Source organism: Armigeres subalbatus, chromosome 2 (genome assembly GCF_024139115.2).
Source record: "Armigeres subalbatus isolate Guangzhou_Male chromosome 2, GZ_Asu_2, whole genome shotgun sequence".
Classification (NCBI taxonomy): domain Eukaryota; kingdom Metazoa; phylum Arthropoda; class Insecta; order Diptera; family Culicidae; genus Armigeres; species Armigeres subalbatus.
This window is the reverse complement of record NC_085140.1, coordinates 345,612,508-345,639,140: the sequence shown is the minus strand read 5'-3', so window position 1 is coordinate 345,639,140 and position 26,633 is coordinate 345,612,508. Positions and strand designations below refer to the sequence as shown.

Here is a 26,633-nt window from a genome sequence, read left to right as displayed (position 1 = left end):
GAAGATTCCATTTCCATTTTCAGCTGACAAAGATGTGGCCGATTTGATTTTCTGTAAAGCCGTCACGGGAGATCTACGTGACATTGTGAACCGGTCGATGATGGATGAACTATCCCGATCACTATGTCTTTGTTACCACAGAATTCTGCGAACAACTCTCCGTTTTCAAACACAACTCATCGCGACTTAGATGCCCTTTGCTGTAATATTGACTCCACCGTTCGTTTTAAATACCTATGCAAACTACAGAACTCATCACTACATATTACGAGGCTTGTAGCAACATTAGAGTGCGGTTCGCACATAAACCAAACCCCATTTTCACGGTATTTTATTTGTATTTGTTCTGTTTGATCTCCATCACATTTCGTAGTTGTATCCCACCTATTATTCGTCAGGCATCGACAATGGACCCGGGAGGAGCCGTCGCGTTGTTCCCGCAACATCAACACAACCGGCAGCAGCAAATAGCAGAAACTTGTTTCGCAAAAAAAGCAACTTTCCGGTTTGGTAATTTCTCTTTTTTTGTGGGCTCTGCTGTCGGCGCCTTTACGGCAGCGCAGATCTGCACCCTAGAAACGACACTCGGACGGGATGGCGATCGGAACGCTTTTCATGTGAATTTGCACTTCGAACCGACACCATCCTGCCACCACCTCCACCAGTTAATTTACTATTTTTACAACGGCGTGGGTTTGTGGATGGGTGAATTTAAATTATCTTTTAATTAGGCAAAAGCCATTTTGCGCAGTCATGGCATGGAAGTTGACCTCTAGAGAGCATACCCTGTTCAAAAAAAGCGATTTGGATCTAAGAATTTGTTGGATAGGCCAGGCCAGACTGGACTCAGATATGGCGAAGCATCGATACTGTAAAATTGGTTCTGTTGTTAATGCTGTGGGAAAGGTAAAGAAGGTTTCATCTGCCACTTCGAATTGGATGGAAATCGAATGAATTGGTCCAATCAATATGAACGATGGATCATTTGTACCAAATGAAATATTCAACCATTATTTGTAGCTGAACTAGAACTTAATCGATCTTGCGAATGATCAAAACTTTGTTATCGTTTATATTCCCTCGAATGGATTTTGGCTGATAAATGAGACGTATGACTTACTGATCAAGAGTAAAAGAAGTGTTATCTTCTTTAGGTATTTTTGTTCAATCTGGTAAACTGAATTAACAAACTATATGCCGGATTACACGACGCATTTTTTTCCTAAGCCATAACATCGAAATTATCGTTAACAGTCACATCCAGCGGCTAGATATCCTTGGACAAGTTTATAAAACCACAAAACGAGATCTGTATCCAACTCACTGATCAATATCTCTACCAGCATCCATCCACTGCCATGAGCGTCAAAAGCAATAGCAGCCGCAACACTGGGAACTACAAAAGCTCCATTAAAGTCGTAAAATTAATGTCAAGATCCAACGTGACCGGGCACGTATCCTAGCGGCTCCACAACGATGGACGCTGTAGATACCCAGATGATCTCGCCATTGCTGATGATGGCCCAACCCACACTCGGTCATAAATTTATATCTGCGAAGGCCCCCCGAAGATGACGACTGGTTAGGTTTTATGGTGACGGCTTGCTGCTGCGGCCGGACACGATGAATGTCGAAATATCAATCAAAACAAAAACTCGGATCTCCGGAGAGGGCGCGGGCGCAACGCGTGAAAGCCTTCGTAAGCGGGTTTACAACGCCAGAGCGCAGTCGCAGCAATTAGCCTCTGGGTCTGACGATGACCGCGTGCTGATTAGTTGGATTCGTGAGGAGAGCATCATAATGTGCCATTCATCGTCGAGAGCATAATGCCGCCATAACCGACCGTCTTTGGTGCTTCCCTCCTTCCCGCATTGGACATAAGCATAATTTGGAACGCATAGATAGCTGTGTCGCAGACATCGAAAGGTGTGCAAGCATTAACTGGAAAGGTGTCGACAACTTTGTAAAATATACAACACGGTCTCTGCGGTTGCAGGCTCGAGTTGAGCAAATTGCTTATTCGATATGGTTTCACCACTCGAACGATTAGTGCTACAACTTACCTTATTCGTGCCGTGGAACCAGGAACGTCTGGAGAAGAAGAAAGTGTGGAGATTACTTTCGATACTTTTTGACATAATATTGCTAAATGTGAAAGAAGTCGGATTAGCAATTCGACCCGACAAATGACATTGGAAGTCGTGTAGCACTATTCTAAGGCAAAGCTCTGACATACATAACTATGAACAACAATATACCTACCGAAAATATTTACTATTCAATTTGAAATTCGTTAGCGCATATTATTCGCCGATTCAGTCGTACTAACAATAATATTAGTTAATAATCTTCGGAATGGACAAATTGTTATTAGATTAGGAAAAAAATCCACGGGTCTTATTGGGACTCAAACCCACTACCTAGATGTAATAATTCCTACTCAACAAGACCGCTTGGGTATTTCCTTCTTATTTAATTCTGAGAAAATTATCCCTCAGAAATTCAGCGAAATTCCTTTTCCAGGGAAACTGGGAAACTTATATTACAAAAATACAGGGTTTATCCATCCCTATGAATTCTGGGGAATCCTTCCCAGTAGAACTCTTCCTACAAGGATTTTAGGAAACGGCCCCTTCCAGACTGTAACTTTTCTTGAATTCTGAGCTAAATCTTCCTGCTGGGATTTCTGGGAAATACCTGCTTCATGAACTCTTAGAAACTGATTTTCCAGAAATTCTGGAGAATTCCTTTCACAGGAACTCTGAAGACATACCCATTCAGGAATTCTGGGGAATTCTTCCAGCAATAATTCAAAAGTTCTTCAGCCTACTAACTCCCTCCCTACCCCCTTCAACACAAGTATTCCTTTTTCGCGGAAAGGAAATCTACCTCAGATATTTTGGGAAAATTCTTCTTCGGGCATTCAGAAAACTCTTTCTACAAGAAATGTGTAATATTGTTGTTTCTGGATTTTTTGAGAATTTCTCTTTAGGAAACTCTAAGAAACTAATCTTTTTACAGAAATTCTACGGAACAATCATCCAGGAATTTTGGAGAATTGCCTTTCCAAAAGTTCGCGGCAATTCCTGTCGCACAAATTCCTCTCCCAGAACGCAATTGTATTTGGAGGAATCCCTACTTCAAGGATACTGGGGAATTACAAATTATGCCATTCCACGTCGAGCATCCGTGCGAGACGGTTGTAAGTCCGCGTACGGTCTGCTTCTCAATCGGTTTTTTTTTCCTGAAGTACAGGTACAGTACAGCAGTTTTTTTCGAAAGTGTTTTGAAGCATAGTGCTTGAGTGGAAGTGGTGCTTAGCTGAAGCAGTTAAGTAGCCATTTCGTTGGTTTTGCAAAACTACGCAAAACTTTGCAGTTTCTTCGGCGTCTATCGCAGGCACAGGCATCATCGCCCCACGCCGCGCCGACAGTCATCATCCATCGTGCGTCTCCACCAACACAGACGCTGCCGTCCTGCCACCATCCATCCACCCAGTTGCAGCGTTGTGTGCGGCGAGAAAACCAACAATAGCGTGGTTCGCTTTGACCGCACTACCGGCGAGTGCCCATCGAGCCAGTGTGTGCTGCCAGAACTGTTAGTCGGCGACACAGCAGTGTTAACGCAAGTATTTACTTGAGCTCCCTCTCATTGTTCCCCTCTCTTCTCCATCTTATTGGAATACACCCGATTCTGTTTCTGCATGGTTTTTTTTACACGGCCGTGTAAAAAAAATCCCATACAAAATTTTTGCAAAGATGCTCCATTTTCCATGATTTGTCGAGAAATCATAAAACTTTTCTACACGGATTTTCAAATTTTGTACTGAAAACTTTTTACACGGAACGCATCCCCCGTGTAAAAAAGAATAGGATGTAGTTTTTTTCTTTCTTTTTTACTCGTCTTCCCCTCTGTTCCGAATCATTATTTTGTTTGTGTGTGTTTTTTTCTGTCCTTGTATTAATTGTTTTGTTTTAAAATAGATTGTCCCTCGCTGCAGTGGCGCATTTCGTGTCCGCAATGCGCGAAGGCGAAGATGGCGGCGGTACTTCGTATTCCATGTCAGATGTTTCGTTGCATTCGGGTGTTCCAAACCAAAACGAAATGGACACCAGCAACGCTAAGGTTTCCTCTACGGGCTCCCGTCCCAAGGTCTACCCTCACGACTCTAGTAGGCCGTATGTTGTTTTCTTTCGACCCAAAGGCAAACGTTTGAATATCAGAAAAGATCTGTAAAAGCGATTCTCATCTGTCATGACCATTGACATGGTTGGGTCCAGTAAGCTTCGCGTCACGGTCAGTGATCGCAAACAGGCCAACGAGATTGCCACCTGCGAGCTCTTCACTCTCGAATGTAAAGTGTACTTACCGTCAGCAGTGTGTGAGATCGCGGGGGTGGTGACGGAGGGAAGTATGACATGCGACGATTTGAAACAAGATTTCGGTCGTTTCAAGAACGTTTCTTTGCCTCCTGTTGCGATACTGGATTGCAAACAAATGTATTCGGGAGATGAGCGGAATTATTCCCCGTCTGACTCTTTTCTGCGTCACCTTTTCCGGTTCCGTACTGCCTAACTACGTAGTGATTGGCAAACTTCGTCTACCTGTTCGGCTGTATGTACCGAAAGTGATGAATTGTGTTAATTGCAAGCAGCTGGGCCACACCGCTCAATACTGCTGCAATAAACCTCGCTGTGCATCATGCGGAGAGAAGCATGTGGAGGGCGCGTGCAAGACGGCACCGAAATGTGTCTATTGTAACGGAAACCCTCCACATGCTCTTGAAGCTTGCCCAACGTACATACAGCAGCGAACCCACCAGAAGCGGTCTCTTCAGCAGCGTTCTAGGCCGAAATGTTGAAATGCCCCCAATTTTTGCGATTTCTCAGCCAGAAATAGAGCATAGAGAGCAAGCAGAAGAACTCCCGAGCGCTCCAATGTTCACACTTTCTGGCATCGTGGAGCTCAACGTCAACTTCTTTGATGCTTTCGACCCCGTGTAGAATATGGTCGAAACTGTTCTTCCTATTCTGATTCCTCTTCTGAAGCAGCTGGCTTCAAAAATGCCCCTTCTCGAGTCATCTGTATGGTTCGATGGGTAACTTAGTCAATAAGATTAACATGATTTCGATTCCACAGTGGAACTGTCGAAATATTCTTCCATAATTAGATATTTTCAAATTTTTAGATAACAAATTACAATTCGATCCTGTTGCGTTATGTGGAACATGGCTAACACCAGATGTGAACCTTCATTTCCCTGATTTCAACATAATCCGCTGCGATCGGGCAAATCCATATAAGTGGGGGTGCTTGTAGGGATCAAAAAACAGCACTCCTTCTATAAGGTCGATTTTGCTCCGATGTCAGGTACCGAAGCTACCGCATGTCAGGTGACTATTCGAGGAAAAGACCTCAGTATCGTCTCGATATATCTTCCTCTAAACACCGCGTTTCATCAACTATAGCATCATCAACGTGCACTGCTCACACGAAGGAGACCCGACAACGAGAAAGAAGCGTTTTACGCACAGCTGGAGCAGACATACGAACGTCAAAATCGTCATCGGTGACATGAACGCTCAGGTAGGAAGGGAGGAAATGTATAGACCGGTCATCGGACCGGATAGTCTGCATACCGTATCGAACGACAACGGCCAACGATGCATAAACTTTGCAGCCTCCCGCGGAATGGTAGTCCGAAGCATTTTCTTCCCCGTAAGAATATCCACAAGGCCACATGGAAATCACCTAATCAAGTAACGGAAAACCAAATCGACCACGTTCTAATCGACGGTAAATTCTTCTCCGACATCACGAACGTACGCACTTACCGCAGTGCGAATATTGAATCCGACCACTACCTCGTCGCAGTATGTCTGCGCTCAAAACTCTCGACGGTGATCAACACGCGTCGGAGTCGTCCGCCGCGGCTTAACATTGGGCGGCTACAAGACGGTAGACTAGCCCAAGACTACGCGCAGCAGCTGGAAGTGGCACTCCCAACGGAAGAGCAGCTAGGCGCAGCATCTCTTGAAGATGGCTGGAGAGATATTCGATCCGCCATTGAAGCACCGCAACCGCTGCACTAGGCACGGTGGCTCCGGATCAGAGAAACGACTGGTATGACGGCGAATGTGAGCAGTTAGTTGAGGAGAAGAATGCAGCATGGGCGAGATTGCTGCAACACCGCACGAGGGCGAACGAGGCACGATACAAACGGGCGCGGAACAGACAAAACTCGATTTTCCGGAGGAAAAGCGCCAGCAGGAAGATCGAGAAGAAGAGACGGAGGAACTGTACCGCGCTAATAACGCACGAAAGTTCTATGAGAAGTTGAGCCGTTAACGTAAGGGTCACGTGTCACTGCCCGATATGTGTAACGACATAAACTGGAACCTTCTTACGAACGAGCGTGAGGTGATCCAAAGATGGCGGCAGCACTACGAAGAGCATCTGAATGACAATGTGGCATACAACAGTGGCGGTATGGTATTGAACCCAGGAGCACGCGCGCAGGACATACGACTTCCGGCTCCAAATCTCCAGGATATCCAAGAGAAGATCGGCTGGCTGAAAAACAGCAAAGCCCCTGGAGTTGACCAACTACCAGGAGAGCTGTTTAAACACGGTGGTGAGCCACTAGCTAGAGCGCTGCACTGGGTTATTACCAAGGTTAGGGAGGATGAGGTTCTGCCGCAGGAGTGGATGGAAGGTGTGTCCCATCTACAAAAAGGGCGATAAGCTGGATTGTAGCAACTACCGCGCAATCACATTGCTGAACGCCGCCTACAAGGTACTCTCCCAAATTTTATGCCGTCGGCTAACACCAATTGCAAGAGAGTTCGTGGGGCAGTACCAGGCGGGATTTATGGGTGAACGCTCTACCACAGACCAGGTGTTCGCCATACGTCAGGTATTGCAGAAATGCCGCGAATACAACGTGCCCACACATCATCTATTTATCGACTTCAAAGCCGCATATGATACAATCGATCGGGACCAGCTATGGCAGCTAATGCACGAAAACGGATTTCCGGATAAACTGATACGGTTGATCAAGGCGACGATGGATCGGGTGATGTGCGTAGTTCGAGTTTCAGGGGCATTCTCGAGTCCCTTCGAAACCCGTAGAGGGTTACGGCAAGGTGATGGTCTTTCGTGTCTGCTATTCAACATCGCTTTGGAAGGAGTAATACGAAGGGCAGGGATTGACACGAGTGGTACGATTTTCACGAAGTCCGTCCAGTTATTTGGTTTCGCCGACGACATTGATATCATGGCACGTAACTTTGAGAGGATGGAGGAAGCCTACATCAGACTGAAAAGCGAAGCTAAACGGATTGGACTAGTCATCAACACGTCGAAGACGAAGTACATGATAGGAAGAGGCTCAAGAGAGGTCAATGTTTCGAGTTTCTATCGGTGGTGACGAAATCGAGGTGGTTGAAGAATTCGTGTACTTGGGCTCACTGGTGACCGCCGATAACGATACCAGCAGAGAAATTCGGAGGCGCATAGTGGCTGGAAATCGTACGTACTTTGGACTCCGTAAGACGCTTCGATCGAATAGAGTTCGCCGCCGTACCAAACTGACTATCTACAAAACGCTTATAAGACCGGTAGTTCTCTACGGACACGAGACCTGGACGATGCTCGTGGAGGACCAACGCGCACTGGGAGTTTTCGAAAGGAAAGTGTTGCGTACCATCTATGGTGGGGTGCAGATGGCGGACGGTACGTGGAGGAGGCGAATGAACCACGAGTTGCATCAGCTGTTGGGAGAACCATCCATCGTTCACACCGCGAAAATCGGAAGACTGCGGTGGGCCGGGCACGTAGCCAGAATGTCGGACAGTAATCCGGTGAAAATGGTTCTCGACAACGATCCGACGGGAACAAGAAGGCGAGGTGCACAGCGGGCAAGGTGGATCGATCAGGTGGAGGACGACTTGCGGACCCTCCGCAGACTGCGTGGTTGGCGAAGTGCAGCCATGAACCGAGCTGAATGGAGAAGTCTTTTATGTGCAGCACAGGCCACTCCGGCCTTAGTCTGATGATAAATAAATAAACACCGCGATATCTCGTAGAGATCTCGCCCATCTGCTCGGTTATGCTCGAGCCACGGTTGCTCCTGGGAGATTTTAACTCCCACGGAACAGGCTGGGGGGAACTGTACGACGACAACCGTTCATCAATGATATACGACCTCTGCGACGACTTCAATATGTCAATTTTGAATACAGGAGAAGTTACACGAGTAGCTCCTACAGCAAGAGATAGCCGTCTAGATCTTTCCATTTGTTCGAGCTCATTATCGTTGGACTGTACTTGGAAGGTAGTCCAAGATCCCCATGGTAGTGACCATTTGCCGTTCGAAGTCTCGATTTCCAATGGACGTAATCAATCTGTTTCTGTCGACCTCTCATATGACCTCACAAAGCACATCGATTGGGGCACATATGCGGAGGCCATCATTGATGGCGTAATGTCGATAGAAACACTTCCCCCGCGAGAAGAGTACGAGTTTCTATCCCAGTTGATTCTTGACAGCGCTCTTCAGGCACAACGCCGGCCAGTGCCAGGAGCTTCGGTTAGTAGGAAACCACCCAGTCCGTGGTGAGATGTCGAGTGTACACAACTTTATCGCAAGAAATCCGCCGCGTTCAAAGAATTTCCGAAACACGGTTCGATCGTTCTTCAAAAACTGTTCATCGCGTTCGAGATCCAGTTCAAGAAACTGGTCAAAGTGAAGAAAAGTGGATATTGGCGCACTTTTGTTGAAGGTTTATCGCGCGAGACTTCGCGCGAGAAGATCGTGAAAGCTCGTCGCGGTGGATACTTGACTTCGCAAAGAAAGTTTGTCCGGATTCGGTGCCGGTGAAACAAGAGCTACGTGATGCTTTTGCTGACAGGGATGACATAGATCGCCCCTTTTCGATGATTGAATTCTCGCTTGCTCTCCTTTCATGTAACAATTCCGCTCCAGGGATGGATAGAATCAGGTTCAATTTGCTTAAAAACCTCCCAGACGTCGCGAAGAGGCGCTTATTGAGCCTGTTCAACCAGTTACTGGAGTGCAACATTGTTCCGGATGATTGGAGGCAAGTGAGGGTGATAGCCATCCAAAAGCCTGGAAAACCCGCGTCGGATTGTAATTCGTATCGCCCCATCGCGATGTTGTCCTGTCTTCGGAAGTTGTTGGAGAAGATGATTCTCTTCCGGCTAGACAAATGGGTTGAATCGAATAGTTTTCTGTCAGATACACAATTTGGTTTCCGCAGGGGCAAGGGAACAAACGACTGTCTTGCGTTGCTTTCTTCAGAAATTCAGCTTACTTTCGCTCAAAAAGAGCAAATGGGCTCAGTGTTTTTGGACATTAAGGGTGCTTTTGATTCAGTTTGCGTTGATGGCTTATCCGACAAACTCCACGAGTGTGGACTTTCACCAATTTTGAACAATTATTTGTACAATTTGTTGTCAGAGAAGCGTATGAGTTTTTCTCATGGTGACTCGGCAACTTCACGAATTAGCTACATGGATCTCCCCCAGGGCTCATATTTGAGCCCTCTACTTTACAATTTTTACGTCAGAGACATTGATGAATGTCTCATGCCAAATTGCTCGTTGAGACAGCTTGCAGATTGTGTTGTATTCGTTTCGAAGCCAACATCGGTTGGTCTGCAAGGACCATTGCAAGATATTTTGGACAATTTGGGCTTTAAAGCTTGGGCTTTAAAGCTGGGTATCGAATTCTCCCCGGAGAAAACTGAGATGGTTGTCTTTTCAAAAAAACATAAGCCGACTAAGTTCTCGCTTCAACTAATGGGTAAGACAATCACTCACAGCATGTCTTCTAAATACCTCGGGGTCTGGTTCGACTCGAAATGCACCTTCGGGAAGCACATTGTGTATCTGACACAAAAATGCCAGAAACGGATCAACTTCATGCGATCAATAACCGGAACATGGTGGGGAGCGCATCCCGAAGATCTTATCACGTTGTACCGAACAACCATTCTGTCGGTCCTCGAATACGGTAGTTTCTATTTTCAGTCCTCGGCTAAAACACACATGCTAAGCGTCAACGGATTCAGTACCGTTGTCTCCGTATCGCGTTAGGTTGTATGAATTCGACTCATACGATGAGCCTGGAAGTACTTGCGGGAGTACTGCCGTTGACAGATCGTTTCGCGGAATTATCGCTCCGGTTCCTCATCCGCTGTGAGGTTCTCAATCCATTGGTCATTGACAACTTCGAGAAGCTGCTCGAACAAAACCCTCAATCTCGATTCATGAGTATTTACCACTGGTATATGACGCTGGAGGTAAGCCCATCTTCGGTTGACACCAATCGTACTAACTTCTTAGACTCTTACAGTTCCTCTGTTACTTTTGATCTGTCCATGAAGCAGGAGGTTCTTGGACTACCAGACTTCCTTCGTGCGGAGGTCATACCTCCATTGTTTGCAAGCAAATACGGGCACGCCAGCGAGGAGAGAAGCTTTTACACAGATGGGTCAAAAATGGATGACTCCACTGGTTTCGGTGTTTTCAACGTTTTTCATAGCGCCTACTTTAAGCTCAAAGAGCCTAGTTCCGTGTATAATGCTGAGCTAGCAGCTGTACACTATTCACTCGAACAAATCGCATCCCTACCTCCTGACCACTTTTTCATCTTCACCGACAATCTAAGTTCCTTGGAGGCTGTTCGGTCAATGAAACCGGTCAAGCACTCACCGTATCTTCTGAATGGGATACGTTAAGCTTTGAGTGCCTTATCACAACGGTCTTACACAGTCACCATGGCTTGGGTCCCTTCTCATTGCTCGATTCCGGGAAATGAGAAAGCGGACTCCTTGGCTAAGGTGGGCGCTATGGAAGGTGATATTTGCTAATAATTTAATAATTTTAATCCAACTTTGCCCAACATAAACATTACGCCCCTTCAGGAACATTGAAATTTAATTTAACTCATCTCAGGATGCAACCATCACAAACGTCATACCCAGGTGCAATGAAACAGCTACAGTAGGGCTGCTTTAATGCATCCATCGAAAATAGTGCAATGGAATAATAAAATGTAGCTAAACTATATAATTAGTAATAGGGTTAGGTTAACGACAAGTACTCCTGTCAATGGCCGGAATGGAAAAAAACATTCTGCACGTGCCGATTTCTATTCTCAAATGTAAGTTCATTGGACAAATAGTCCCCGCTATATGGTTCCATATTGGAAAACGTCCGACGTTTGAACACTACAGGCTTTAAAGTGGCACTAATGTAGCTGTTTCATTGCACTTAACAAAAAACAACATTGTGCATTCAAAATGCTATTATAAGGCTATGCCTCACATGATTGCTTTGAGAATGCTTATTTAGAACAGCCAGGTTTTCGAAATGCTTATATACAGCATAAAGCATATGCAATGCCAATTTAATGCTACTATAGTGCTTACTTTAATGCTTATTGGTTACCTGGGTTCCTCTTGTTGTACATTTCAATGTCTGTCGTTAATCCCTTCCGTATGTCTTCCTCTCGTCGTTGTCTCCCAAAAAAAGTTTGTTTGTCCCGTTACAGATGTGAAACATCGCGAGGAATGTCAACTTTGTGAACATCAGCATTGTAATTACTTAAGTACCCTAAAATCCTTTCCTTTCCTACTGTATTATTGTATTCCCTAACCTCGACTAAACCGCGAGTCTTTCGGTTCCCCAAAACTAACACTATGTATAAGAATCAAGAAATGTATTGTTAAACCTGATTCCGGCTCCGTAACGCTTCACGGCAAATGAGCCTTCCAAATAAACGAAAGATTAAAAAAAATCTATCAAACTGTTTAGATATCGACATGGGTAACATTTATTATTCTGACAAAGACTTTGCGGATAACTTTTGCGCTAGGTGTATCTGAAATGAACGAATCGGATATAGAGATAATTGCAATAAAGTTTTAAAACATATATTAGATGGTGCGCTTTTTCGTTCACCAACAGCCTAAAACTGTTTTTGCCTTTCTCGTTCAACAAAATTGTACCGAAAGGCTATAATAAACACAATATTTCTATTCGAAATTTTATTTTGTAATATTACACTTAAAACACAGTATAAGAAAAGTCTTCTGGACCTAGTTGGTTCAACAAAATCCAACACCAAAGTGAGTTGGTCGATGGTTGAAGTCACCTTCGGATTATTATTTTAAGAAATGTAGAGGATGATAGTTGTCAGGGCCTAGACTAATCCATGAGACGAGCTGATGTGGAAGAACATATTTTATTACCTGTCATAAGACGAGTTTAGACAATCCCATTGAATTCCACCACTTAATTGTATCTTGACAGATACGTATTTCGACCTCAAAGGTAAGGCCGTCTTCAGTGTCTCGTACTTGACTCGACTTAAGTCGAGTCAAGTACGAGACACTGAAGACGGCCTTACCTTTGAGGTCGAAATACGTATCTGTCAAGATACAATTAAGTGGTGGAATTCAATGGGATTGTCTAAACTCGTCTTATGACAGGTGAAAACATTCCACTAAAAAGCTCAAAATAATTTTCTTATATTTTATTATTTGTTTGTTAAAACTACCCAAAATATCTGTCCCACAAATTTTGAACTTTGTAGGTCGATTTATTATTTATCGGTGCGCTAACTAATGAAATTGTTCAATTTCTCATAGCGTTCTGAAACAACGATTGAAAATTTTGACTTTAAAAAAGAAACTTCTATATTTTTGTGATTTTTTAAAATTTCACGAATCTTTTTTAGAAATGGATGGGGTTTGTGTGCTTCAGCAAGAAAACTTTTAAAAAATTGGCAAATGCATGGATTTAGATGAAGTTTTGAAAAATCGTTAATTTTTGTAATATGTTCATATTGTGAATTTCGACGTCTGGGTCTTTGTCAACTGAAACGTCATGTCATTTTTCGTGCTTTGCCACTACATGGAATACTGCGAATCCTTTTTCATCGTAAGTAATAAATCATCCTATTTCATTTCGCATTGTTTTCGAGTAAATTCTCATCAGCGGATCTATCTACGGCACATCTGCCATCAAATCAAAACATTAAAGTAGGTATATAAATTTGGTTTACCCTTCCAGCGGAAACTGAGGAGTAGCATCGTTCAAACCCGTTTCTTTTCTCCTGTAGAGGGTAATTAAATCGCAAGATCCGCCCGAACCATGTCGGTCCGTTTCGCGTGATTAATTTACGACCTCCTAAAGCGCCGGACCGGTCCAAGATTGGGAAAGCTAAAAGAAATCCTACCCATCGTCGTCGGCAACCGGCTTCTCGTGAAAACAAATCTCCTAAGCTCCTAGCTAGGACAGGACGATGAAAAATCGATGTCCCTACGGTCAAGCGTCGTCTGTGTAGACGTCATCTTGGAAACTGACATCGGATATGCTCCTTCGTGGATGCATCCTGTTTTGGTCTTTCGCAGCAAGTAACACAATTGACTTTCCAACCAATGATCAAATAAAGAAAATCCAAGAGAACCCGAGGCCCGAACCCAACGTTCGTTCCTATAATTAAGCGTGTGAATTTCAGATTTATGAAATTTTATATTTGTCATCTCTCCCTTTCGTCGTTTCACAGTTTTTACGATGCGCTTTGGTTGGCACCGAAATTCGACTCTCCCGGATCCCGGTTTGGGAAAAAAATGGTAATGAACAAAAAAAATACTATAACTGGCAGGGCAGTTTTGACGAAGCCGCCGAACAACCGGCGGAGAAGCCACTCAACCGAGGAAAAAAGGGAACGGAAGAAGATTATTGTGGATCGTCGTTGATAGGCAACTTTATGTGCCAGCCAGTGTTCCCTGTGGACGAGGGAAGCCCTCCCATTCGGATACAGAGCAAGAAACGAATCAACAAGCACAGGAAAACGAAGACCATGATTGTCCACCGAAACAGGAGATGGAATTCGAAATTGGTTGATTTCCTTTCTCCGAAATTGCTTTTCCAAGGAAATGTTACCGAATGACGAACACTGATTCCATGGTAATAGAGTTCAAACATTAATTGAACACGTTCATTTCATAATTCACATTTTTGAAGTGAAATACAACAAGCCACAAATATTTTTCAGTGTATTTTCATGAAAACGACTTAGGTTTCACTGAAAAACAAATGGTGCTTATCGAATGTCTTTTATTCTTTACAAAATTGTTCATTAATTCAGATCAAGCACGGAATGTAAAACACCAAACTCAGGATATTCTGTAATATATAATTCAATATATTAATTTTCAATTTACTCTAAATCTTCCAAACATTTTATCAGAGCTGAAAAGTTCCCAAATAGAAGTCATTATTCTTATTTACCAGACTATTGGCTTTAGCACAGTATGTACGGTTTATGAGACCAGAGAATCGGGGATATGGTGCACAATACGTACATGGAAAGCTGGGTCTATGAAAGCGAGAGATCATAATACTGACAGTGAAAAGCAATAACTACAGAGAAATTACAAATGATTTATCAACCCACATTATTTTGAAACCATATGATGCGACTATTACTTTTAAAATGGACTTCGAATGAGCGTAAACTTTCAACCTGGGAAAACAACTTCAACTCCGGGCGAAAATAGTAATTTGCCTCCATTTCAAGATACACTTCATTGATCGCCCAGGCGTATGACGCAGCCTGCATGAAACGAGTGAGAGACAATTTTCGCGCCAGACATGCAATTTCCATTAAATATTCAAATTTGAAAACGCAACAATACATCTCCAACGTTGATTTATGTACGTCTCGTCTCGTTTGGACGTCGTGAACCGTTTCAAATGATCCAACAGCTGCGGATGATGGTAAAAGTGCGTAAATATGTATACAATGAATAGAGAAACCAAAATCGTTGGCACAACTCGACGCTGCGTAAGTTTCAACACGGCAGGAAATCGTAGATTTCGAAAAAGAAAAACAATTATAGTTTGCTGCGCGGTGCGAAATATACTCACGAGTGGACGATTATTATTCGACCACAGACGATTTGCCTGAAATATTCGCAAAGGTGAGGGCCACGCAGCACTGGGACACATGCAAAGTATTTACGTGCGCGCTACGAGCTGCGAAGGTTGTTGTTCTGTCCCGGCTCGGTATCGTATTAGCACCAAAGTCTTAAATTTGGACGGCAAATACAAACAGCCCAGACTATCGCTAATGGAGAAAGGTTATTTTGTGAAGTAGACGCGGTTAACCTTCGAAGGCTCACACCGTGTTTGTTAAAAAGCACAGCACTATGCAACGATACACACTGCTCAGCAAAGGAGAGAGAGTGTCCGCAAGTGTCTCATGATCGTGCGAGTCTCGGAAGGTTGAAAATCAGTCTTCAATTGGCACATCCAATCGCTCCGGGCATAATTCCGGCCGGCCGCGGATTCGAATTCGTTGGCTTTGACGACCAGGTGCTAATTTTCTAGGAAAAACGAGTTCTGTTCATTGCTCGGGGCTTCTGGCTGACTTAAGAATAGGATTGTAATAAGGTACGAAGAAAAAGGTTCTACCATCATCGGTAATTGCACCAATTGAGAAAAATTGGAGAAAATGTATTGGGGCAAGAACCTTTTTTGCCTTTCTCGTATTCAAAGGCCCGGAGACCCGTATTGTTTTATACCAATCGACCCAGCTCGACGAACTGAGATATTGGATAATGTCTGTGTGTGTGTACAAAAAGTTTAGCTCACTTTTTTGGTACTTACCGATTTACTTGCAACAAGTTGCATTAGATGCGGAATCCTGTACTATTGTTTCCTATGGAAAATTTGGCAGATCGGACAATGGGCTCAGAAATTATGGCCAAAATACTTTGTGTTATCAAAAAGCGCGTAAAAAAGTCTAGCTCATTTTTAATGCACTTTCCCTCAACCAATTTACTCGCAACAAGTTGAAATAGACGCGGAATCCTGTCCTATTGTTTTCTATGGAAAATTTGGCAGATCGGGCTCAGAAATTATGGCTAAAACTTTTTGTAATTAGGATAGTTTTGATCACCACGTGACTTTATCGAAATTAATTTATTGGCTTTTTTCGGTGATAATTATACTGCTCAAAGCGAAAGGAAGTAGATGAAAGTAATGAAGATGAAGAAACACATTAACAGATTCATTACTTTCATCTACTCCCTTTCGCTTTGAGCAGTATAATTATCACCGAAAAAGCCAATAAATTAATTTCGACAAAATACTTTGTAATATGAAATAGTGCATAAAAAGTCTAGTTCACTTTTAATGCACTTTCCCTTAACCTCGCAACAAGTTGCATTCAACGCGGAATCCTGTTCCATTGTTTCCTATCGTAAATTTGACAAATTCAACTATGGACTTGGAAGTTACGGCCAAATTTTGTTTTTATGAAAAAGCGCGTAAAAAAGTCTAGCTCAATTTTGATGCGCTTACGACGCGGAGACCTGTTACTTATCCTCAACCGATTGACTCGCAACAAGTTGCACACGACGGGAAATCCTGTCTCATTGTTTGTTTCCTATTGAAATTTGGCTACATCGGATCATAAACTCCGAAATTATGGCCAAAATACTAGTTTTCTTACAAGACAAGACAAGATTCGAAAAGTAAATACTGAAATTTCCAGTTGCGTTATTTTAATCTACCGAACGATGGGAATGACATTTTCTTTTTCTTTTTGTGTAGTCGAAACTTCAGTTTAACAAACATTCAAGAATCCTTGAAATATATGACTGGGTAAAAATAAAACAGGGGTACGTCAAAAAGATTGGAAAAGGAAACATTTTGTCGAAATTCATATTAGTATATCTTTGCTTGAAATAATCCGATTTTCATAGAACGGACGCAGATTTTTTCTGGGACGTCATGGTCTTGGAGAGTGAGTGAAAACGGTGAGCTGTTGGCAGAATTCTGTGGCGATAACGACATGGTGATTGAAGGATCGCTCTTTCCCCATCGACCAGTGCACAAAGTCACGTGAGTATCTTGTGATAGACAAGCGGTTCTCAACCTTTTTCTGATCAGGTACCCCTTCAAACTAATACTTTCATTGAGACCCCCTATTTTATTTTGCTGTAAATTAAAATAAGCGTATTTCATAAGATATATTAAAAACAAACCACAAAACTAATAAAATATCTGAAGATTTCATTATTTCGTGAGACTTTCTGATTCAAATTGATTTTATACGTCAAGCTGCCCACAAGACCTTTGGAGGCTTCCGAGCCTCTAGGAAGGAAGTTTCCAAGCCTTCTGAAACTAGTATTACGACTGACGACCCTCTTGAAAGAGAGTTTCCGAGTCTCCAATGGAACATTAAAGCTTCCGAGTCTCTTGAAAGGAGGCTTCCGAGCCTCTTGAAAGGAGGCTTCCGAGCCTCTTGAAAGGAGGCTTCCGAGCCTCTTGAAAGGAGGCTTCAAAAGGAGGCTTCTGAGCCTATTTCAAGGAGGCTTCAGCCTCTTGAAAGGAGGCTTCCGAGCTTCTTGAAAGGAGGCTTGAGCCTCTTGAAAGGAGGCTTCTGAGCCTCTTGAAGGAGGCTTGAGCCTCTTGAAAGGAGGCTTCCTGAGCCTCTTGAAAGGAGGCTTCAGGCCTCTTGAAAGGAGGCTTCCAGGCCTTTGAAAGGAGGCTCTGAGGCCTCTTGAAAGGGGGCTTCTGAGCCTCTTGAAAGGAGGCTTCTCCAGCTCTTCTGGAAGGAGGCTTCCTGAGCCTCTTGAAAGGAGGCTTCTGAGCCTCTTGAAAGGAGGCTTCTGAGCCTCTGAAAGGAGGCTTGAGGCCTCTTGAAAGGGAGGCTTCGGGCCTCTTGAAAGGAGGCTTCTGAGCCTCTTGAAAGGAGGCTTCTGAGCCTCTTGAAAGGAGGCTTCCGAGCCTCTTGAAAGGAGGCTTCCAGGCCTCTTGAAAGGAGGCCTGAGCCTCTTGAAAGGAGGCTTCTGAGGCCTCTTGAAAGGAGGCTTCCAGGCCTCTTGAAAGGAGGCTTCCGAGCCTCTTGAAAGGAGGCTTCCGAGCCTCTTGAAAGGAGGCTTGAGGCCTCTTGAAGGAGGCTTCGAGCCTCTTGAAAGGAGGCTCTGAGCCTCTTGAAAGGGGGTTCCGGGCCTCTTGAAAGGGGTTCTGAGCCTCTTGAAAGGAGGCTTGAGCTCTTGAAAGGAGGCTTCCGGGCCTCTTGAAAGGAGGCTCTGAGCCTCTTGAAGGAGGCTTCCGAGCCTCTTGAAAGGAGGCTTCTGAGCCTCTTGAAAGGAGGGCTTCTGAGCCTCTTGAAAGGAGGCTTCCAGGCCTCTTGAAAGGAGGCTTCTGAGCCTCTTGAAAGGAGGCTTCCGAGGCCTCTTGAAAGGAGGCTTCTGAGGCCTCTTGAAAGGAGGCTCTGAGCCTCTTGAAAGGAGGCTTCTGAGGCCTCTTGAAAGGAGGCTTCCGAGCCTCTTGAAAGGAGGCTGAGCCTCTTGAAAGGAGGCTTCCGAGGCCTCTTGAAAGGAGGCTTCGAGCCTCTTGAAAGGAGGCTTCCAGGCCTCTTGAAAGGAGGCTTCCTGAGCCTCTTGAAAGGAGGCTTCCGAGCCTCTTGAAAGGGAGGCTTCCGAGCCTCTTGAAAGGAGGCTCTGAGCCTCTTGAAGGAGGCTTCCGGAGCCTCTTGAAAGGAGGCTTGAGCCTCTTGAAAGGAGGCTTCCAGGCCTCTTGAAGGAGGCTGAGCCTCTTGAAAGGAGGCTTCTGAGGCCTCTTGAAAGGAGGCTTCCGGGCCTCTTGAAAGGAGGCCTGAGCCTCTTGAAAGGAGGCTTCCAGGCCTCTTGAAAGGAGGCTTCCGGGCCTCTTGAAAGGAGGCTTCTGAGCCTCTTGAAAGGAGGGCTTCTGAGGCCTCTTGAAAGGAGGCCTGAGCCTCTTGAAGGAGGCTTCCAGGCCTCTTGAAAGGAGGCCTGGAGCCTCTTGAAAGGAGGCTCTGAGCCTCTTGAAAGGAGGCTTCCAGGCCTCTTGAAAGGAGGCTTCCGAGGCCTCTTGAAAGGAGGCTCTGAGCCTCTTGAAAGGAGGCTTCTGAGCCTCTGGTGAGGAGGCTTCCGAGCCTCTTGAAAGGAGGCTTCCTGAGCTCTTGAAAGGAGCCTGGGCCTCTTGAAAGGAGGCTTCTGAGCCTCTTGAAAGGAGGCTTCCAGGCCTCTTGAAAGGAGGCTTCTGAGCCTCTTGAAAGGAGGCCTGAGCCTCTTGAAAGGAGGCTTTGAGGCCTCTTGAAAGGAGGCTTGAGCCTCTTGAAAGAAGGGCTTCAGGCCTCTTGAAGAAGGCTTCCTGAGCCTCTTGAAGAGGAGGCTTCCGAGCCTCTTGAAAGGAGGCTGAGCCTTCTTGAAAGGAGGCTTGAGCCTCTTGAAAGAAGGCTTCCTGAGCCTCTTGAAAGGAGGCCGAGCCTCTTGAAAGGAGGCTTCCGAGGCCTCTTGAAAGGAGGCTGAGGCCTCTTGAAGGAGGCTTCCAGGCCTCTTGAAAGGAGGCTTCTGAGCCTCTTGAAGGAGGCTTCAGAGCCTCTTGAAGGAGGCTTCCAGGCCTCTTGAAAGGAGGCTTCTGAGGCCTCTTGAAGGAGGCTTCCTGAGCCTCTTGAAAGGAGGCTTCCAGGCCTCTTGAAAGGAGGCTTCCGGAGCCTCTTGAAAGGAGGCTGAGCCTCTTGAAAGGAGGCTTCCGGGCCTCTTGAAAGGAGGCTTCCGAGCCTCTTGAAGGAGGCTTCCAGGCCTCTTGAAGGAGGCTTCCGAGCCTCTTGAAGGAGGCTTCCAGAGCCTCTTGAAAGGAGGCTTCCGAGCCTCTTGAAAGGAGGCTCTGAGCCTCTTGAAAGGAGGCTTCTGAGCCTCTTGAAAGGAGGCTTCCGAGCCTCTTGAAAGGAGGCTCTGAGCCTCTTGAAAGGAGGCTTCTGAGCCTCTTGAAAGGAGGCTTCCGGGCCTCTTGAAAGGAGGCTCTGAGCCTCTTGAAAGGGGAGGCCTGAGCCTCTTGAAAGGAGGCTTCTGAGCCTCTTGAAAGGAGGCTTCCAGGCCTCTTGAAAGGAGGCTCTGAGCCTCTTGAAAGGAGGCTTCCTGAGCCTCTTGAAAGGAGGCTTCTGAGCCTCTTGAAAGGAGGCTTCTGAGCTCTTGAAAGGAGGCTTCCTGAGCCTCTTGAAAGGAGGCTTCTGAGGCCTCTTGAAAGGAGGCTTCTGAGCCTCTTGAAAGGAGGCTTCCTGAGCCTCTTGAAAGGAGGCTCTGAGCCTCTTGAAGGAGGCTTCTGAGCCTCTTGAAAGGAGGCTTGAGCCTCTTGAAAGGAGGCTTCTGAGCCTCTTGAAAGGAGGCTTCTGAGCCTCTTGAAAGGAGGCTCTGAGCCTCTTGGAAAGGAGGCTTCTGAGCCTTGAAAGGAGGCTTCCTGAGCTCTTGAAAGGAGGTTTGAGCCTCTTGAAAGGAGGCTTCCTGAGCTCTTGAAAGGAGGCTTCTGAGCCTCTTGAAAGGAGGCTTCTGAGCCTCTTGAAAGGAGGCTTCTGAGGCCTCTTGAAAGGAGGCTTCTGAGCCTCTTGAAAGGAGGCTTCGAGCCTCTTGAAAGGAGGCTGGAGCCTCTTGAAAGGAGGCCTGAGCCTCTTGAAAGGAGGCTTCTGAGCCTCTTGAAAGGAGGCTTCTGAGCCTCTTGAAAGGAGGCTTCTGAGCCTCTTGAAAGGAGGCTTCCTGAGCCCTCTTGAAAGGAGGCTTGAGCCTCTTGAAAGGAGGCTCTGGAGCCTCTTGAAAGGAGGCTTCTGAGCCTCTTGAAAGGAGGCTTCGAGCCTCTTGAAGGAGGCTTCTGAGCCTCTTGAAAGGAGGCCTGAGCCTCTTGAAAGGAGGCTTCCGAGCCTCTTGAAAGGAGGCTTCCTGAGCCTCTTGAAAGGAGGCTTCTGAGCCTCTTGAAAGGAGGCCTGAGCCTCTTGAAAGAAGGGCTTCTGAGCCTCTTGAAAGAAGGGCTTTGAGCCTCTTGAAAGAAAGGCTTGAGCCTTTTGAAAGAAGGGCTTTGAGCCTCTTGAAAGGAGGCTTCTGAGCCTCTTGAAAGAAGGGCTTGAGCCTCTTGAAAGGATGCGTCTGAGCCTCTTGAAAGGAGGCTTGGAGCCTCTTGAAAGGAGGCTTCTGAGCCTCTTGAAAGGAGGCTTCCGAGCTCTTGAAAGGAGGCTTCCAGGCCTCTTGAAAGGAGGCTTCGGGCCTCTCTTGAAAGGAGGCTTCCGAGCTCTCTTGAAAGGAGGCTTCCAGAGCCTCTTGAAAGGAGGCCTGGAGCCTCTTGAAAGGAGGCTTCGAGCCTCTTGAAAGGAGGCTTCTGAGCCTCTTGAAAGGAGGCTTCTGAGCCTCTTGAAAGGAGGCTTGAGCCTCTTGAAAGGAGGCTTCCGAGCCTCTTGAAAGGAGGCTTCCTGAGCCTCTTGAAAGGAGGCTTCTGAGCCTCTTGAAAGGAGGCTTCTGAGCCTCTTGAAAGGAGGCTGAGCCTCTTGAGGAGGCTTGAGCCTCTTGAAAGGAGGCTTCCTGAGCCTCTTGAAAGGAGGCTTCGAGCCTCTTGAAAGGAGGCTGAGCCTCTTGAAAGGAGGCTTCCTGAGGCCTCTTGAAAGGAGGCTTCCGAGCCTCTTGAAAGGAGGCTGGAGCCTCTTGAAAGGAGGCTTCTGAGCTCTTTGAAAGGAGGCTTCCTGAGCTCTTGAAGGAGGCTTCCGAGCCTCTTGAAAGGAGGCTTCCAGGCCTCTTGAAGGAGGCTTCCGAGCCTCTTGAAGGAGGCACTGAGCTCTTGAAAGGAGGCTTCCTGAGCCTCTTGAAAGGAGGCTTCCTGAGCCTCTTGAAAGGAGGGCTTCCGAGCCCTCTTGAAAGGAGGCTTCGGGCCTCTTGAGGAGGCTTCCGAGCCTCTTGAAAGGAGGCTTCCAGGCCTCTTGAAGGAGGCTGAGCCTCTTGAAAGGAGGCTTCCAGGCCTCTTGAAAGGAGGCTTCTGAGCCTCTTGAAAGGAGGCTTCCGAGCCTCTTGAAAGGAGGCTTCCAGGCCTCTTGAAAGGAGGCTTCCTGATGAGGAGGTTTGGAGCCTCTTGAAAGGAGGCTTCCAGGCCTCTTGAAAGGAGGCTTCCAGGCCTCTTGAAAGGAGGCTTCCTGAGCCTCTTGAAAGGGAGGCTTCCGAGCTCTTGAAAGGAGGCTTCTGAGCCTTGAAAGGAGGCTCTGAGCCTCTTGAAAGGAGGCTTCCGAGCCTCTTGAAAGGAGGCTGAGCCTCTTGAAAGGAGGCTTCTGGGCCTCTTGGAAAGGAGGCTTCTGAGCTCTTGAAAGGAGGCTTCTGAGCCTCTTGAAAGGAGGCTTGGGCCTCTTGAAAGGGAGGCTTCTGAGCCTCTTGAAAGGGAGGCTTGGAGCTCTTGAAAGGAGGCTTGAGCCTCTGAAAGGAGGCTTGAGCCTCTTGAGCAGGGCTTCTGAGCCTCTTGAAAGAGGCTTCCTGAGCCTCTTGAAAGGAGGCTTCCGGGCCTCTTGAAAGAAGGGCTTCTGAGCCTCTTGAAAGAAGGGCTTCCAGGCCTCTTGAAAGAAGGGCTTCCAGGCCTCTTGAAAGAAGGGCTTCCAGGCCTCTTGAAAGAAGGGCTTCCAGGCCTCTTGAAAGAAGGGCTTCCAGGCCTCTTGAAAGAAGGGCTTCCAGGCCTCTTGAAAGGATGCGTCCGAGCTGCCTCTTTAAAGGAGGCTTCCAGCCTCTTGAAATGAGGCTTCCGAGCCTCTTGAAAGGAGGCTTGAGCCTCTTGGAAGGAGGCTTCTGAGCCTCTTGGAAGGAGGCTTGAGCTCTCTTGGAAGGAGGCTTCCAGGCCTCTTGGAAGGAGGCTTCCAGGCCTCTTGGAAGGAGGCTTCCAGGCCTCTGGGAAGGAGGCTCTGAGCCTCTTGGAAGGAGGCTTCCGAGCCTCTTGGAAGGAGGCTTCCGAGCCTCTTGGAAGGAGGCTTCCGAGCCTCTTGGAAGGAGGCTTCCGAGCCTCTTGGAAGGAGGCTTCCGAGCCTCTTGGAAGGAGGCTTCCGAGCCTCTTGGAAGGAGGCTTCCGAGCCTCTTGGAAGGGGGCTTCCGAGCCTCTTGGAAGGAGGCTTCCGAGCCTCTTGGAAGGAGGCTTCCGAGCCTCTTGGAAGGAGGCTTCCGAGCCTCTTGGAAGGAGGCTTCCGAGCCTCTTGAAGGAGGCTTCCGAGCCTCTTGGAAGGAGGCTTCCGAGCCTCTTGGAAGGAGGCTTCCGAGCCTCTTGGAAGGAGGCTTCCGAGCCTCTTGTAAGGAGGCTTCCGAGCCTCTTGGAAGGAGGCTTCCGAGCCTCTTGGAAGGAGGCTTCCGAGCCTCTTGGAAGGAGGCTTCCGAGCCTCTTGTAAGGAGGCTTCCGAGCCTCTTGAAAGGAGGCTTCCGAAGCCTCTTGAAAGGAGGCTTCCGAAGCCTCTTGAAAGGAGGCTTCCGAAGCCTCTTGAAAGGAGGCTTCCGAGCCTCTTGAAAGGAGGCTTCCGAGCCTCTTGAAAGGAGGCTTCCAAGCCTCTTGAAAGGAGGCTTCCAAGCCTCTTGAAAGGAGGCTTCCAAGCCTCTTGAAAGGAGGCTTCCGAGCCTCTTGAAAGGAGGCTTCCGAGCCTCTTGAAAGGAGGCTTCCGGGCCTCTTGAAAGGAGGCTTCCGAGCCTCTTGAAAGGAGGCTTCCGAGCCTCTTGAAAGGAGGCTTCCGAGCCTCTTGAAAGGAGGCTTCCGAGCCTCTTGAAAGGAGGCTTCCGAGCCTCTTGAAAGGAGGCATCTGCCGCAAATGGAGATGGAGCCTTCTTGATGTCCGGAATATACGAAGCGCTGCCATCTCGTCTGACCATCATCTTCTAATTGGCGAGATCCGATTACGCATTGTTCGGATTCAGCGGCGGGAGGAGAGACTCGGGCTACGATTCAACACACTCCGACTAGAAGATACAGCTGTGAAGAGATCGTTCATCGAAGAACTTGGAACTCGGCAGCGGATGTTCCGGATGGTGGCAGCCTAGAAGAGAAGTGGATGGCCATCAAAAATGCCTTTATTGAAACACGTGAGGACAGCCTGGGTGAGCTCTGCGGAAAGTGTGGCTTACGGTTGCAGCTTGGCGGAAAATAGAAGAGCGTGGAGAAGGAAAGGCCGCGATAGAGCGGACAAGAACCAGAGCAGCCTAGTACGAGTCCCGTCAATGATATTCGGCACTGGAGAAAAAGTTAAACGCTGCTGCAGACCGGGCAAGCGAGCGTGGGTGGACTTCCTGGCCGACGAAGGGAGAAAGCTGCAACAACTGGCGATGCCTGAGTAGAGCAAGGATGAACCCTGACGATGCCGGTGAATGACGCGACAGTTTACTCACCAACCCAACTGATCAGCTGAAATGTTGGTTTGACCATTTCGAACAACTTCTTCAAGTTTCGACGCCCGACCAACCATAAACATCTCGGCATGAGCCGCCAAGGGTGCAACCCGCGTCAACTCCGGAAGCTTCATCATTGCGGAGATTGAAGCAGCCATCCGAAGCATGAAATCCAACAAACCTCCCGGGGTAGATCACATTTTAGCAGAGATGTCCAAAGCTGACCCCAAGCTATTTGCGCAAATGTTGCATTAACTATTCTGCAATATCTGGGAAGCAACAACTTTTCCGGCTGACTAGATGCGGGCGTCTTAGTGAATGTTCTAAAAAAGAGGGATCTGGCTGTGTGCTACAATTGGCTAGGCATGATGTTACTGCGCATTGTTCTCAAAGTTCTGTGCTAAATTGGATACATGTGAAAATAGATTCGACTCTGCGACGGCAGCTGGCAGAATTCCTCCCAGGAAGATCATGTGTGGACCATATTGTCCCGCACTGAATCATTCTGTAGCAAGTCAACGAATTCCAAGAGTCCCTCTACCTGGTATTCATTGACTATGAAAAAGCATACGAACGTCTGAACCACAAAAATCGGTGGGTGCCCTTAGCCGTGCGGTAAGACGCGCGGCTACAAAGCAAGACCATGCTGAGGGTGACTGGGTTCGATTCCCGGTGCTGGTCTAGGCAATTTTCGGATTGGAAATTGTCCCGACTTCCCTGGGCATAAAAGTATCATCGTGCTAGCCTCATGATATACGAATGCAAAAATGGTAACCTGGCTTAGAAACCTCGCAGTTAATAACTGTGGAAGTGCTTAATGAACACTAAGCTGCGAGGCGGCTCTGTCCCAGTGTGGGGATGTAATGCCAATAAGAAGAAGAAGAAGTGCCCTTAGACGCAAGGGAGTTCCGGATAAAATCGTCGACCTCGTCGAAGCGCAGTACATACGAAGTTTTTACGTGGGTAGTCGCTGTAGTGAGACAAGGAAGTATTCTATCTTCGCTACTGTCCCTCATCGTAATCGACGAGATCATGGTGGGTGCGATTGACGTGTACCAAACCGTGGGCGGCTCTATCAGCCTTTTACTATGGAGCATCTAAGCGACTTAGATTTGGCTGATGATATTGCTCTACTAGCGCAACGACACACTGATATGCATCGTAAGCTGAACGACCTGGTCGAACGCTCCTCTAGGCGGGTCTCGCCATAACGTCAACAAGACCAAATCGTTGGATGTGTACACAAACAACCCCTCCAACTTTACGGTAGCCGGGCAAGCAGTGGAGAAGGTCGAAAACTTTCAATATCTTAGCAGCCAGTTAGCGTCGGACGGTGGAACCAAGATCGACATAGGAGCACGGATCAAGAAGGCTAGGGCTGCTTTTGCGAGTTTACCAAAAGTTTTACCGATTTTCGATCACTTCGTTTTACGGCCTCCTTTTTACGGCACGTGACATGAAAAGAATTTGAGACATCATTGACATCCAAAAGTAAATCTATAAGAAGGCAGCCTTAGAAACCCAAAGAACAAAGTACTTTTAACTAAGGAACTAAGGTCTACAAGCGTAACGCAATAGCTGTTATCTCTTTTTAGAAATAGTTAATAATAATAATAAATAATTAGATATATTAAACCAAATTCCGTTCCAGGTCATCCAAGAATTCCCTGGAGTATAGGTCTTGAGGTCTACCCGCGTAACCGAAGGGCTGTTATCTCTTTTTTTAAATGGTTCATGCCCTATATGATCTATTAAACCAAACTCAATATGCCTTAAGCAGCCGTTCCTTTCCAGGTCATCCAAGAATTCCCTAGACTCCTCCTGTAGGCATATGAGGTGTTCCAAGATCTCCAAATTGTCCTGGAGTTTGAATCAAATGGTCTACCGAATCACCCAATTCTTTCGCAGCCACGGTAACAACCCAATTATGTCCTCCAAGTATTTGCTTTCACTAGATTCTCAAATCCACGCTTATGAGATGTTGTACCAAAGCCCCGGTATCTACCCAATTATGTCCTCCGGGTATTTGTCGTTCACTCACGTCTCAAATGTAGGCATATAAGTTGTTCTAAGATCTCCAAATTGTTCTGGAGTTTTAATCAAATGGTCTGCCGAATCAACCATGGCTTCCATGATGTCCCCAGCCGCGGTATCAACCCAATTATGTCCTCCGAATATTTTTCTTTCCCTTGATATATTGTAAGATCTCCAAATTGTCCTGGAGTTTAAATCAAATGGTCTGCCGAATCAACCATGGCTTCCATGATGTCCCCAGTAGCGGTATCAATCCAATTATGCCCTCCGAGTATTTTTCTTTCACTTGCGTCTCAAATCCAGACATATGAGATGAAGAAAGATCTCCAAATCATCCTGGAGTTTGAATCAAATGGTCTGCCGAATCAA

At 46.6% G+C, this 26,633-nt stretch overlaps 1 protein-coding gene across 3 annotated transcripts in view; it reads right to left on the bottom strand.

The window, feature by feature from the left end:
- The window catches only part of LOC134212895 (inositol-pentakisphosphate 2-kinase), a 507,776-nt gene that overhangs the window by 343,819 nt on the left and 137,324 nt on the right, over positions 1-26,633 (bottom strand). For 2 of the 3 annotated variants that reach the window (XM_062691194.1, XM_062691191.1), the window contains one exon: positions 2,064-2,091. The exons of the other annotated variant lie outside the window; for it this stretch is intronic. The gene's annotated coding sequence lies outside the window, so the exon portion shown is untranslated. The remainder of the gene's footprint in view (positions 1-2,063; positions 2,092-26,633) is intronic. 3 annotated transcript variants of the gene reach the window in all.